This window comes from Amphiura filiformis, chromosome 20 (assembly GCF_039555335.1).
Source record: "Amphiura filiformis chromosome 20, Afil_fr2py, whole genome shotgun sequence".
Taxonomy (NCBI): domain Eukaryota; kingdom Metazoa; phylum Echinodermata; class Ophiuroidea; order Amphilepidida; family Amphiuridae; genus Amphiura; species Amphiura filiformis.
Window position 1 is genome coordinate 41,204,758 of NC_092647.1, and position 14,195 is coordinate 41,218,952.

General features: G+C 36.8%; 1 protein-coding gene across 1 annotated transcript in view; it reads right to left on the minus strand.

Annotated features, from left to right (window-relative positions):
* Nucleotides 1-12,148, minus strand: part of LOC140143081 (kelch-like protein 14) — a 163,409-nt gene extending 151,261 nt beyond the window's left edge. Inside the window, exon 1 of the mRNA XM_072165131.1 lies at nt 11,826-12,148. The gene's annotated coding sequence lies outside the window, so the exon portion shown is untranslated. The remainder of the gene's footprint in view (nt 1-11,825) is intronic.
* Nucleotides 12,149-14,195: the final 2,047 nt, after the last annotated feature.

Genomic DNA, 14,195 nt, shown 5'->3' on the forward strand with positions numbered 1-14,195 from the left:
CTTGAATGAGTTGGGGGATTAGGATAAGTAAAATATCAATTTCATTCAAAACCAATTGCCATAAAAGACATTTTAAGTGATATTGTATGACCAGTGTTTCGGATGTCAGTAAGTGTTTGTGGATGCAGGCATGTACATTTGTACCAGACCAGGCCAAAACTCCTTGGGCATACAAGTATATGATCTAAATAACTGAAAAAATACTGATACCTTTTCCTTTCACAACGACCGTAATGATATGCCTTAAAATTGGAACAGAATGCTTTATAGTTGGAATTTGGAGCAAGTCCTTGACAGTAGATGCATTACTTTCAAAATCTTCTGTAATATCTGGTGCAGAGTCTGCAGATTGATGAGAGCCTACAGGAATCAAACAAAATCATTAAAATTAATCTGTATTTAGAGGCCAAGGTATAGCAGGTCAACAAGGAATATATAGTTAGTTGTGTCCATGTCCATCCTTTATGTAACAACTGTACAGATAGATAGCATGCAATTAATTAAGCTGTGTATTAATTGTGTGTTTAATCTGTCAAAACAGCACAAACACTTTATTTAAGATTTAACTCCCCAGTGGTCCTCCTATATTGACATTTTGTCTGTTCAGTTCAAAATGAATATGTAAGGTAAACATTCAAAATCAACATGCATGCACATAGACGGTTTAAACTAGACCGGTTAGTTACAGGCTTATTGATGGTTTAAAGGGTATTTAAAGCACATTTCCATGTACAAAAGTCCCAATAAAGTGCCTTCAGAATTCCAGTATTGCCCCAAAAATTTGGTGGCCAATTTGTTGATAAAAAACTTCTGCCTCTTTTCAAACATTTTTTCTCATTTTGCACAGAACATGCAACCTGGTTGATTTTGATGTCTAAAAATCTCTCCCCTCATGAAACTGATTTCAAAAGTCAAACTGTCACACATATTAAATAAGAATATTTCAATAGTTGAAAATAATATCAAAAAATAATAAAAAGGGTTACTTTCCTTGCTTATTTATTTATCTAATCTTTCTTTATTTGGGCTAATCTCTTTAGTATCTTATACTGATCTCCAAAAAGGCCTGATTTTGCTGGGATATCATGCGTGCACAGTGTGCGAACATTTTTAGTTTAATAATATTTAAGTTGATACACATTGGGTTCATTTCCCACAAAGCACGCACAAATGTGCAATAAACAATACTTTATAAATGATATAGCCTTATCAAAACAGAACTTGTACTTGGATTTGTCAAGCTAAAAAGTTTGAATTAATGAAAACATTAATCAAAACAAAACCAAACAACAATAAACAGTGGCATAAACTGGATCAGAAAATACACATCCCCAATTGGGAAATTTCAGACTGATGACTTAACTCTCTCTCTCTCTGTCACCCTCTCTTTCTGACTCTCCCTGACTTTTCATTCCATCTCACACGTACACATTTGGCCATCAAATATACACCCACACACACACCCACATGTACACTCATCACTCACTCATAAGTACCTTGTTATGATCAATCTATACTAGAAGAAAACTTTTTTACAAATATCTAAAGACTTTTAAAGAAAACATGTTAAATAGAACATTGAGCAAATACATTTTTAAACATGAAGGTTCACTGACTCCTAATTACATGTACTTCGTATATTAGATGCAGGTTTGTTCCATGCCTTGGCACCTCTATAATGAAAAATATGCTTATCCTGATTATTGCTCCCAAGTGGGACAATGACAGTTTTAGAACTTTGACTACTCATACATTTACTGTGCATAGACCCTGTAAATAAAAAATTGGGAACTCAGATAATTTGGATCTAGACCTTTGAAAATTCACTGCAAATATGCAGGTTCATGAGACAATTTTGAAGTCTAAAATACCACATAAACTGAAATTAATCAAGAAACATTCAACAAATGGTGCTTTTGGATCATCAGATCTAAAACAATCAAGCAATCTTTCAAAGCAAATAATAAGCTAAAATCTCCCAAACATTCTCAGATTAATATTTGTCTTGTATTTCTTACAGTTTTAAAATACGGTACCATTTTCAGGTCCTGATTCTGAACTACTGTTGTGTGTATAGTTTGAAAATTTCTTCAAATCATATACCTTTCCATCCCCACCAAATAATATTGAGAGACCAACAAGAATCTGATGACATATCATCTATCAAGATTGTTCCAGGTGGGAGCAGCAGGTCAAACATTTCCTTTATCAGTGTGACAGTGTCCCAGCACTAGTATACATGTATTTCTTACCCATTCTTGACATCACATGTTGAGGAATTACCTCAGCTACCTCATTTTCCACTTGTTTCAGCACAGAGATCACAGGCTGTGCTCCTGTAAAAAAATCAAAGAAAATGATAATACATGATAGGAGCGAGAGGGAAAAAGGGAAATGGTGATAATTTACTTTACTTGTGTCCCACTAATCTTATAGGGAAATGTTGTTTCTTTATTTATTTGACCATCAAAAGACTTTTTCTATAAATTTGATCAAAAAATGAAACAGACACAAGAAGAAAGCTTAGATTAATGGGAGTAACCTAACACATGTTTGGTTGAAATCTGTCAAGAATTGGCTACAAAAACTGCAAAAAAAAAAAAAAAAAGAAGAGTTTTTCGGGGCAAATGGAAGCGGTTACTATGTACGGCTGATATGTGTACACTACGGCGGGCACAATACGCAGGACAAGATACACAAGACGTGCTCAATGAAATCAGACAGGCAAGACATGCTATGAGCAGAATGTAATAAATATGGGAAAAGAAAGTATTAAAATGCATGTTAAAAAGTATAACATGAAAAAAAGAAGAAAAGAGGACAAAAATAAACGGGCACAACATATGGTTACAGTAACAAATTGAAAACAGGAATATAATAACGGTAAAAAGCAAATAAAACTAGATGGACAGCTGTTCTCGGATGTCGCGGTTTTCGACACAAAGCCTCAACCGTGATGCCTCCACCTAAGGGAGCAATTTGGCACACAAAGGTTGATACGAAGTATCAAGCTTCTAGGGCAGACTGAATTTGACCTCAGATGACCCCTAGATGGATGACCCCGAAATGACCTTCCAAAAATTTAACTCATGCCCATATGACAGTTATTAGTAATTTGACCTCAGATGACCCCTGGGTGACCTTGGATGACACCAAAGTGACCTTCCAAAAATTTGACTCTAAACGTCGCCTGTACTCACCAAGTTTTATGCCCATATGACAATTTTAGTACCTCAGATGACCCCTTGGTAATCCAGATGACCCTGAAATGCCCTTCCAAAAATTTGGCTGTAAATGTTGACTGTACCCCCAAGTTTCATGCCCATACAACAGTTATCAGTAATTTGACCTCAGATGACCTCTGGGTGACCTTCGATTGACGGGAGCCATCAAGTTTCATGTCCATTCAACAATTTTAATAATTTGACCTCAGATGCCCCCTTGGTGACCCCAAATGTCCCCAAAATGACCTTCCAAAAATTTGGCTCTAATAAATGTGACCATCCACCACGAAGTGGGAGTAAAGTCTGCTCTAGATCATTTTCTGTTTATTACAGATTGGGAAAGAATGCACTTTCAGCTTTAAAAAGACACTTTAACTAGCTTTATCAGACCTCATTTACAGCTGGTGGTTCCGATCAGGGTAATGCCCGTCGCCCGATTGTCGGCTACACTTGCCTGTCCTGTAAAAATACCCCGACCAGCTATCTACGGTGACCCCTTTCACTCACCCTGAGGTCACTTGTACCTGGCCGAAGTTTCGTCAGCGTTATCTCCTACATTTCAGCTAATGCATCTTTATAGATATATGCCCGATATAAAATAAGAAAAGGTAGACACAAATGGTACGGGTACAGATTATGGTTACAGTATCAAAATGAAAACGGGAACAAAATAAAAGAAGAAAAGAAATATAACAAATCAGGGGGAAAAGGAAGCTACATGTATGTGTATAGAACAACATGTGTATGAGCTTGTGCATTGGATTACACAATGGGTTATTCTGGTTATTGATCGGTGGTGATCGCTAGATGGAAGCGAACATGATGATGATCCATATTACGTAGGATAGCATGCCTGTGTGGGGAGTTGAACCCAAGGGACCAGAACTATGAACACTTTGAAGTGTTAGCACCTTGCAGGGCTGTGACTTGTGGCAAACACAAAATACAAAACATACCGGTAATTCAAATTTGTAGGAAAATTGAAATCGATTGTACTTACCAGCATAGCAAAATCTTTTGTCGGCCGAGATGTACGCAACGGTTCCGACACTTACATTATGCGCTCTTGAAAAGGAATTTATCTGGTTCAAAAAATAATAACAATAATAAAGTGGTAAATACACTTTTCCTAACACATCTATATAGGCATGAGAATGATCATCCATGAAAAAATCTAAACAAGTTTGAAAAAGCCTGAAAAAGCGTGTGAAATGATGCTAAACAAGCCAAAAATGGGTTGAAATTAAAGAGAAAGTGCGGAAATTTGGACCATTAAAAAAGCAGGAAATCCTGCAAAAGTAGGAAAATTCTCATGCTCGAACACATAATGACAAACCAAGTAACAGTGGCTGAATTTTTTTTTACATGACCGGTCACTAACACTAGTGTTCCCTCTAATTAAAATAATATCAAAATTGGTAGAGCTTGTGTTTTTAGCAAATGATATTGGTCTCTTCCGCAATACTGTCATTTTAAAGGAGACTGTTTTGCATTTTCCAACCTTTTCCCCAACTTTTTGAGATTTCGGTAATTCAGTATCAATTAGTAAACCCATATTTTTTCTCATAACCCATGGATATTAAATGCTACAGCTGAATTGTGTTCGGTGCGACGGTTGGGAAAATATTGGTGAAGATGTGAAGGTAACTCTAAAATCCTGTTGGATGACCAGAAATTGACTGCAGTTAATCATCGGATGGCAATTAAAAACAAAATTTAAGTTACTAGGGTTGAATGCTAAGATCGTTTAGATTTACTTGCAAAAAAAATTAAAAATTTGTGTTCCAATGTATGTGCAAAATGATAATTTGTGTTCATGTCATACTCTTTTAATGATTTCAAAATGCATTGAATTTGTATCCATTTTGAAATCATTTTACGGTTAAACATGAACACAAATTAAAACACAAACAATTTTTTAAGGCAACCACAAATAATCCTAGTATTTAGCCCTATAGTAAGAATTCCAATTGAATGAACGCAGCTTTTAACAGCTGCACTCGATCCAACAGCGATCAGATATTGCGTATTTCAAACTACAACGCTAACGCATACGACCTTGGATACAATGCTATCCAATCACGAGTGCGTTGGCATGGTTTGATTCACTTCCGCGTTACTCACGCAGAGTCGCACACGCTAGCGTACATCGCGCAGTGTACGCAAAAATTTGTCACGCTATTGAAAGCTGCGTTCATTCAATTGGAATTCCCACTATAGATCCAGCGGCATTCCAAAACCATAATTTTTTTTTTTTCAATTTCTGAAACTTTTTAGCAGTATGCAGATGACCCATGATTTTGGCGGATGACCAGATTTAATGACAGCTGGTTATCTGCCCGATAACCTGATTTTTTTTTGCACATGCACACTGTTTCAAATATGGTTTGACCAATTTAACTGAAATTCCAAATGTAAACATCTGGAGTGATGATTCTCCAATTCCAAATGAAATGAAATCTCAATTTTGAAACATTGGATCATGTACCTTCAATTTTTCTTTCCTTTTCTTTTTAGTGAGGTGGATATTAAGGGTTTAAATTAACGGTTATATGCCTAACCATTTAAACGAACCACAATCCGGTTGCTTAAGCGTGTAAACATACATGTATGTAAAAAAATCTTTAAAAAAAAACCATTTTAATTTTTTTTTCAAAGTTTTCGGCGACTTTGGAGAACCACTGGACCTACCGTATTGTTTGTAATAAACACTCCCCCTCTGATAAATGCCCCCTCCAATTTTTCAATAAAATTGGCAAAAATGCAAACATTTCCATGCCATATTGTTGGACTATTGTGAGTACCGTAAGCTTAAAACTTGCATCAGTCATGCATGTCATTGACGATCACTAAATTCAATTGCATGGACAAAACCTACTACGACTCAAACTTCCATCCATTTCATTGCCTAAGTATGGTAGAATTTCACCAGATTATTGCTTGATGATGTACTTACATGTACATACATGTACAGGTGTAAATTTGTTGTATTTACAAATATTATTAGGTACTAGATTTCGCGGTTCTTGGGTTGGGTGGTTCTTGTGACTATCTCGAATTACCCAACACCCGTTACCCATATAGGTACCGTATAGGCCTATTGATCCGATGAGATGCACCTGCACGATTAACCACACTGTAAATAATGCTTTCCGATGCACACCTGTCGGTACTCTGCGCACTACGCGATAGTGCACCGCGCACGCGATACGCACCGCGAGCATGCATTAGCCAGCCACGCGCACGCGATAGGGACGGACAGACATGCCATAATTAGTATTATGATGTAATTTTTAAAAAAAATGCTGGGGATCGCATTTTTAACCTTGACTAAAATGTTTCGGAGTTATTAGGGTCGCTAATAGTTATAGCAGACCATTTTGGGGGCTGTATTTGGTGTACATGTCACGTTTTGAACAGAGTAAAAAACTACCATTACTTCATAGTTGCAGAAGAGCCACACATAGGCGAGCTGTAGCGACGCTGTATACTATTTTGCAGTAAACCTTTGACTACCGTGACTACATGTACCATGACGTTGTAAATTGAGATCGAGCTAACAATGCGTACGGCGCAGTTGTCAGTTCATTCATAAATATCCACTTGGCAACAGCAGATTGCCTCAGCTGCCAATATAGTCAATTGCAGTAAACCTTTAACGAGCGCGTATTCATCGCGTAATTATATTTACATGTACGGGTACCTCATTGGATTTGGATGCACTTGTCTCTCACTCTCTGAATCTGCTGCTGAGGTGATCTGCTGTTGCCGAGTGGAAAATTATGAATGAACCGTGCGGCGTACGCATTGTTGGCTCCGAATTTGCAACATTACGGTATAGTCATACGTCTTACGTGCACGTCAAAGGTTTAGGCCTACTGCAAAATTAAATTCTCTTGGTCGGGCTGACATCACAAAGGGGAAATGGCTTTGTAAAACCACTATGCGTATGTTCAGTTCCCCTTTCTCGAGCTGGTTGCTATGCGGGCGCTTGTGTAAAGGGGACGAAGGGGAATGTTCCCGGATTCATCATTTCATGATGTTAAAAATTTTTAATTTTAAATGTGTCTTACTCGTTTCTGTAGATTTGTCCAGGCTCTTTTGGCCCTAGTTTCGGGTGTTTTTGGTGGCCACTTCGGCATTCTTGATGTTTTAAAGCCAGTCTCAGAATTCTATAAAATGGTTTAAAACATCGATCTTAAAATCTTCTATATGGTTTTTAAAAAGCCCACACGTGTACGTACGTAACACTACTAACAGCAGCCCGTAGCCATTTGATGACGCAAATGAAAGGCCACCTAGCTTTATAAACATTTATCCAGCAAACCTATGACCATGGCCAGAGGAACCGATTTGGTACCCTGTATGGTCATGATGGTCGAGGTCAACACTTGGGCGATCAATAACGAAATTTGCAAGAGGCTTTGAACTCGCTTTCTGATTGGTTAATGTGGCTATCTTAAGATAAACACAGCTTGTCACCATTTAGCGCGCGATATATTAAAGGGCAGGTCTATTGCAAAAACAACAGCATATCATTGGCATTATGAGGACAATGAAAATGACTCCTTTTTTTCGAAGGAACTCGCCGCTTAAAGGGCAGGTCTATTGCAAAAACAACATCATATTATTGGCAAGCTAATATTATAAGGACAATGAAAATGACTCCTTTTTTGAGAAAATAAGATGTTTAAAATTGATATTCCGCAAAAACCAACTTAAGCGGTGAGTTCCTTCGAACGAGACAGATTTGGCCTAGAAAACCGGTGACGTCATGAAATGAGATGTGCCCGCTGTGAGAAAAGGGACTATAAACGCTCTCAATGGACAGAACGTATACTGTTGTTGTTCACAGAAAAAAAATCCAAATTAAGTATTACAAATTTAATGGTTTTTAAACATATGGATAAAATCAGCCGCTTCTTTTTTTTATATATTTCAAAAAATGTTATTGTAAACTATTTTTGCAAACATTTTTGCCAAATATTGTGTCAATACCTAAATAACATTACGTTAAAATATTTGAACCCAGCAAACACAGAAATGTTCTTAAAATGGTTTTTTCAAAACCTTTTAATAACATTTAAATGTCGGGTTATATAAAGGTCATGAAAACGTTTTTAAAACGTTATTGAAAATATTCTGGGCAAACATTTTTCGAAAAATATGTTTTCAACCCCAAAATAACATTCTGTTTAGAATTTGTTGTATCAAGTTTTCAAGAATGTTATTGGAATGTTATTAAAACGTTTTTATACCCTTTATATTACCCGACATTTAAACGTTTTCTGTAAAACATTTTTATTTGTTGAGCAGTAGATTATCAAACAATGTTTTTAAGGTTATGAAAACGTTTTATACTCTTAATATACCCTTTATATAACCCGACATTTAAACGTTTTCTGACAACCTTTTTTAACCTTTTGCGAATGATGTCGAAAACGTTTTGTGTTTGCTGGGAATACTGTGTGAGTTTTGTTCCCGAAATGAGAACAATAGTGTGCATATTGTTATGCAGCATTGTTTAAGTGATAGTACAACTCATTGTTGCTAATGTCAAACTTGTCAAAGTGATTGTTATTGTATGATGAGAGCATGATAAAGTGCCCGCTTCATTTACCTACGTCATCAGCCAAACGGAGGGAGAACACGTACGCTTCAAACGGGGGAAGAACACGTACGAGGCTGAACTTTACCCACACAATTTCTCCTTTTTCAGGAGAAATACGCACCAAAAAATTGCAACAAGTGGCAACTTGTAATGTAATAATTATTCTCTTCGAATAGCGATAAATTTGTTTTTGCAATAGACCTGCCCTTTAATGCACAATACTCCAGGGGGGGCACTCGAATATGAAAGTGAAGCACCTGCGCCCACCAGCGTACGAAACTAGGAGTTTATCAGTGTAGAAATTTTCAGAAAAAAAGGGTCATTCGGTGTTGGCAATGTCAAAAATGGGGCCCTTTTGTATGGAGCGCCCAAAATTTCACATCATTGACAATCATTTTACCCAATTTTACAACAGTAGGGGAGACCGGGGCAAAGTGGACCAATTTTTTTTGTCCAGCCCAAATTACGAAGCAAGGCAAGGCAAAACTTTAGGTTTAGGCCTATAATCTTACCTTAGGACTGCAACTAACAAATGACATTAATGAAGATGATCAAAAATGCAGCTTTATTAAATGGTGTGAACTTGAAAAAGGTCATTCCGCTTTGCCCCAGGTTCATTGGGCTGGTAGAGGGGAACGCGGGGCATTACCGAAACTGTATCCGCTTCAGGTGTGTCCCGGGGGTGTGTCTTCATTGTCAACACCACTTAGGGCCTACCTCTTGGTGTAGTATGATATATCACGGTATACATGGCGGGATAAATTTCTATTGCATAGTTCTGAGTGGGGTCTGTTTCCGGTGTAAGCGGTCTTCCACGTCTTTGCCCCATCCACGTTGGACTATATTGTCCACTTTGCCCCGGTCCACTTTCGCCCCGGTATAGCATTCATATCTACATACTAACAAAGTATGATGTTTTGCATAACTTTTGTTTTGCATAAAGAAACACCGCGCGATGTGTGTTGTAAGGGTGCATACCACCAAATTAATGTCCCTCATCATTTATTAGACATTAGGATACTCATCCCTGAAAACAGAAACATACAGTCATGCAGCGTAGGCCTACACTTAAGTGTGAAACATGTGTTTGAACCTGCGGTATACTACTCTCAGGTTTGACCAAGAACACTAATTTATGCAGGATACACCCCATGCAGCCTACGCCTAAACACGGAGAAGCTGAAGGTCACTCGGCCCACTCTGTTATTTATCTTCTACCTGACCAGCATGCAAATCCCTCAGAATTTAGACAACCGCAGGTCAAGGCCGTGTAGGCCCTATGTGTTGTTCGGTATCGGCCGCTTTAGGGGCAGAATGGATCCATACGGTCACTGTTCTAATATTCTCTACTTTCAAAGAATAATTTATATTATATGTAGCCTAATACTTTAGGATTGTGGAGACAGATATAGGCCTACAGATATTGCTAATTCATTCATATGAATTTCTTGAGCCATTATTGTCCACCTAACACAGACAGTTAAATAGAACCTAACAGTCTTATGCAGCTATTGATTTTTATCTTGTTTGCACAAGTACTTATATGTTAGTGTAATTTCTATTGTGCTCCCCTACCATGCATGCACACACATTTTGTGCAGATGAAAAACTGCCGAAAAGTTTTAAATTCCATTATTTCCTTATGTTTTATGTGAGCTATTGCCAAGAAAATTACAGAATATTTTTCTGAATACCTGTTGTCTATGATTATGTATTTTATTTATCATTTGAGGAAAAATATCTCAATAAAACAAGCGCTTAAACTGCACCGGAAGTCTCTGAAATTGGAGCTACTTTGTATACAGTTCAATGGAAATTTTTTGGAAGTCGGCAACTCAATATCTGGGTGAAAATGAAACAGAGGTGCTGATTGGAAGTTGGAAAATACGGTAGTAAATTTTAGCCAATCAACACAAAGTTAATATAGAATTGTTCAGCACAAGACAAGGTTATCAGTGGACTTTCTGTAATTTTCATAGCTTGTGTGGTTGCGAAGTTATGATGCTTGGTAAACTATATAGTGCAAATTTAGATGAAAATTCTCAAAATAGCAGTGTGAAATGTCATCATACTGCTCTGTTATACTTTGTTCATCACTCATTTTACGGTTTTAATTTATTTAATAAAAATATGATTTATATATGATAATTTAAAGCAAAATCTAAGCTTTCTAAAGCTGTTTCTGTAAGCTGAATATGTTACTTATAACTCCAGCGCTGATCGTTGGAAGAAAAAATTGCTCATTACGGCCTATCTCTCACTACACAAATTTTGTGCATTCAGCCTTGCAGAGTAACTTGATGCTTATATGAACACAAGAAATCCATATGTGTTACATACACAGTCCGCTATATTATAAGTATAAGTTACCAATCAACACATACAAGTACAGCTATTTTCCAAGATCAATTAGGGGGTGGAACGCAACAGGAGAAGAAACAATCAAGGCAAGCTCAATTGACAGCTTCAAGAACCGGCTCAACAGTGCAACCAAACAGAACAATTAGACAGAGACACCGTCAGACACGCACCATATATCCGCGACCATGACCCAAAACGTTGGTGTACTGCAGCTAATAATCTGTATCTACCGACTCAACCAAGAAGAAGAAGATCATTGTGACATGCGCCCTTATTCACAAACACGAACTGCACGGGGTTTCCCAGCAAAACTTGTATTTTTTCATAGTGACCGTAAAGTATGTAATTTTGCATATGCAAAACTACATACTTTTGGAAAGTATGTAATTTTGCATATGCAAAATATCATATTTTGCAAAGGTATGTGGTTTTGCACGCAGCACCGACCAGGTGAGATTTTTCTCGACATGCATCACTATTTTGTACGCTAATGTAGGCCTATGCTATTCCTGTGTATCGAAGTAATTCAGCAAAAGCACAGTGCTTTGGCAGATAATAATATTTCTATAAATTATCGGGTTAAATATAAATTATGAAAAACAGACATTCTCTGTAAAAATCACACATACCTGACTCACTCGATTGCCCCCATCACAAACAATGCTGGATCCACGCCGTGTTCTAAATACATGAGCTTGAAGATGGAGGGCAGCGTATAAAGAAGTTAACGCACTCTCAGAAAAAAAGGTTCAACTTAGAACATTTTTTTGTCCTGTATGTAGCACCCTATAAAGAACCTTAAAAAGTTCTATAAAGAACCTTAAAGATTTAAATAGGCCTGGGGACATTCTAATTCATTCATTCACAAAGTAAAAGTAAAACGTAGTGTTAACCAATGGGGTTCTTTGTAGAACCAAAAAAAGTTCTGTAACCAAGAAAAAGGTTCTTTGTAGAACCTTAAGCTTGCATGAGAACCTTTAAGGAATCTTAAATAAAGAACCCTCAAAGGTTCTAAGTAGAACAGAAAAAAATGTTCTTTATCCAAGGAAATGATTTTTAGTACCAAAAAAGGTTAACACTACGTTTTACTTTTACGTTTTTTACTATGAAACATATCACAATAAGAATTCCCTTTAAAAGGGATAGCCAGCTTCAATGTAGAAAGATCTTGTAATTAGTTTGGGTGCATGGAAGGCATTTTTAGGATCACGCTTTACATCCATCATGTTTCATGACAGGTCACCAAACCATCAATGATGAGAACATGCACACCAGCAAACCAAACATTTTACAGGGGCTTAAAATAGTCTGAAATTGAAATTCGCGCACGCGAAAAAAAATGCTTCCGCCTGAAGGGAAGGGGTGGGGGAATGCGTGCGGATGCAGGTCCTCATTTGCCGGTTTGTGAGGACCAAGGGTAAAGATTTTGTTCGTCGATCAAATATGCCAATTTATAGTTACTCTTACTACCCGAAACTGGAGAACATGATGATTGGCTCCAAGTCTGAAACAGCAAGGTTCAATTTGCACAAATGAAATGATTAACAAAAATCAAAGAGAGGCGGACAGTAACCCCGGGGACAATAACACGCGGTCGTACGGTCAATAACCTGTGCAACAAATACAAATAAATTAAAACTTTTGATAAAGATATATGAACACGTGTTTTAAAATATTAATTTATGAAGAATTTTATTGATGAATAGTGAATAATCAAAAATTTTACAAATTTCAACATCAAAACATAAAATATCAAAAACAATAAAATGTCCATTATAGTACATAATATTAAAGTCGTTAAATTTAGTTATTATGAAATAGCGAAGCAATAATATTATATTAAAACACACCAAAACAGTATATAAAGAGTAATAGAGCTGCGACAAATCACTCTACAGACAAGACAACAGTCAAGTAGTAGGTGATCCTAGCAATCTCGTTCCAACGTATAGACTCGACGTGTTTACTACAATTATATCCTTCTATCTAACGGTATGGTAAGAATATACAATCATTGCTATCATAATATACTGCGCCAATAAAGTATCATTACACTTGAAAAAATAGTCACAATTTCAAAACTGAACAATATTGGGGTAAATTTGTTTTTTAGATAGATGCATTATCTAATCTTGCACATTATGACACCACATTGAATCCAATGTGACCTCAAGAAGTAAAGTAACAAGCAATTGAATAGACCAGGTTTGAAGGTCCAGTTTTAAAAGTGACAGACTGGCCTATACGCAAAAAGATTCCAACAAGCGCAACAAAGAGACAACACAGTTTCTTCAATGAAGCGTTATTTAAAGCAGTTTTTATTTCAGATTTTACTTCTCTGTACTTTTCATAACTTTCATTTTATTTGTCAGTACTTTTGTTTCAGTTTTTTTTGTTCCTTTTGTTTTAAATTAAAGCCAAACGCATAAATAGCCATTCACCACTCTCAAACCAGATGTCTGGTCTGTGGAGTTTTGAATAGGCATACTGCAGTTACTGTCCGTTTTCCTATACACAATACACAGTGCTCTCACCATTGACTCGTGACCTCTACAAATGATGCATGTTGGAAGAATGGACACTTGCCTAGTTAACATCACTGTGTGAAAAAATAACCAGCCAATATTTTATTTATTCTCCAAAACTTCTAGCAAATATATTTCTCTAACATGACCTAAAATTACAGCTAGGTTAGATGTTCAGAAATGGTCGCACTTTTGTCAAATATGAGTGAGGGCAAGGCATAGCTAGCCAACTCCCCGTGTTAATTGAATGGAGATTTGACCGAAAATATTGGTATCGGACCGCTCACTTCTGAAGGATGCCACAAAAAAACGGTAAAAGCTACATTTAAACTATTCTAAATAGGTTCTAGAAAATATAGTTTTGTAACATGTCCTAAATTTTTAGCTAATTTAGATGTTTGGAGAGGGTCGCACTTTTGTGTTTTAGGAAGGATATGTAAACGACAGATAACACCAAAAATATGAAGAAATTAT